Below are 2,028 nucleotides of genomic sequence, written 5' to 3'. Positions count from 1 at the left end.
ATCTTAGAAGAGTTGTTTCAGGCATTTCATCGAACACCTTTTGAGTAGGAAATGCCTAAAGATCAACTTTTGAGAAGTTAACTCAGAAGATGCATTATGATTACTCTACTAGCAAGGTTTTGGAATGATCTACTCTAAAACATCCTAGCTCTAACCTAATCACCCTTAATCTTCCTAACCCATGAATTCAAATGGTGATTACTCACTACTCTTCATGATTCCTCTTAAACCCATTTTGGATTTCAGATTAATCATACAGAGGGATACAACAATGAATTGGAAACACAGAATTGCAATAACTAGATGAACAAAAATGATTTAAGAGATGAACTTTCCAAAGGTTTTTCTTAAGAACCAAAGATCATCTGCATGGTCGCTGCTAAAGGTACTTAAAACATAGATTTTCAAAAGTAAAAACGTGCATAATGAAATGACCAAAAGACCCTTAGAAAACATGAATTCGGCCAAACAAATAGACGCAGAGCGACCTCGGCACGTCGCTCCGACAAGTCGCTCCGGGCTTCGGGAGCGACCTCAGTGGGTCGCTCTGAGAGGTCGATCCGGTTCCATTGTGTTGTCGTCACATGATAGAAATGCGAGCGACTTCGGGGTGTCACTCTGGCCAAGTCGCTCTGGCTTCGGAAGCGACCTGGAGTGGTCGCTCTGATAGGTCGCTCCGGGTCAGTTTTCGGCTTCCACCGGGATGAGATGGCGAGCGACTTCTCGGGGTCGCTCTAGCGAGGTCGCTCTGAGAGGTAGTTTGGAGCGACCTCATGGCGTCGCTCCGTGATGTCGCTCCCATGCTCTGCTCGTCCAATGATCACCTAGAACACTTCTTTTGAGCTCAAAATGCACCCAAATGCCTCCAAGAACTCCATGTGGTACTCCAACACCTGATAAAGACTCATGTATGCAAAATGCAACCTAAATGTGGCTAAATCCTAGTCTATATGATCAAAATACACATGGGTGAATGGATAAGACAATGGAAATATGCAAGATATCAATCATGTCAAGGACTGCACGTTGCTGGAGATGATGCCCAACGATGAGCTTCATGTGCCCAATAAATCTAAAACATTAATGCACCTGATACAAAACGGGGAGGAGAGATCAGAGCTGTTGGGGAATATTAAATAGATCCTTTTTGTGGAGACCAGTTTCATCTCATCTATAATTCAATTCTCAATTTTATAGTCTATATGTAATTATACTACAATATAATTGAATTCCATTTTATTAGTTTAGTAAAACCGTATCTGATTTTTGAATTTAAAAATATTTGCATCATTTATATGGTTTTAGTAGAACCATCTAACAATACTCCCCAAATTCTCCAAAACGCTTTATAGTTTTTTTAACATTTTAGAAAACATTAATTTGTCTCAAAAAAAATCTATCAAGCTGATCAACGTTGATATTTTTACTTGATATTATTTTTAAAAGGGGTAAATTTTTATGAATTTTTCCTTTGGTAAATAAGTTTATCTAGGCTATGTATTTTGAAAATAGAGATAAAATTTGTAAATGAACGAAATTGTTTTTATAAAGATAAAAAAACAAAAAACAATTTGTAAAACGAATAAAGAGGTTGAAGTTTTTCTTTTCCTCTCTAGCTTTTATTTTCTTGATGTTTTTTATCCGTCGTTTGAAGTGCTTGACGTATTTGATTGAGCTGTCAAAGTAAAATCTTGTTGCGAGTGATAAAGCGAGTTCAAGATGATTTTAAATATTTTGTGTTTTTATTTTTTTTGTTAACTAAATTTTGTGAGTTCAAGATGATTTTAAATATTTTGTGTTTTTATTTTTTTTTGTTAACTAAATTTTGTATGAATAATAATTTGCTAACGTAATTACTTATGTTTCTAATTGAAAGCTTGCAAGTTATGGAAAATTACGATCCATGGGGGTGGCCATAATAATGCAGTCGTACCGCTTCTAATTTTGGTCCATTGTGCATTATACAGGTTTGGTAGAAACAACATCCTGCTCTAATATATTTATTAAAAACAACGGAGTTGTTCATTT

At 36.0% G+C, this 2,028-nt stretch overlaps 1 protein-coding gene across 1 annotated transcript in view; it reads right to left on the bottom strand.

Annotated features, from left to right (window-relative positions):
* Nucleotides 1-940: 940 nt before the first annotated feature.
* Nucleotides 941-2,028, bottom strand: part of LOC106326451 (ACT domain-containing protein ACR12-like) — a 2,799-nt gene continuing 1,711 nt past the window's right edge. Inside the window, exon 5 of the mRNA XM_013764427.1 lies at nt 941-1,089. The gene's annotated coding sequence lies outside the window, so the exon portion shown is untranslated. The remainder of the gene's footprint in view (nt 1,090-2,028) is intronic.

The sequence above is a fragment of the Brassica oleracea genome, chromosome C2, assembly GCF_000695525.1.
Source record: "Brassica oleracea var. oleracea cultivar TO1000 chromosome C2, BOL, whole genome shotgun sequence".
In the NCBI taxonomy this organism is placed as follows: Eukaryota; Viridiplantae; Streptophyta; class Magnoliopsida; order Brassicales; family Brassicaceae; genus Brassica; species Brassica oleracea.
Note: the sequence above shows the minus strand (reverse complement) of the source record. Positions and strands in the feature narration are given on the sequence as shown.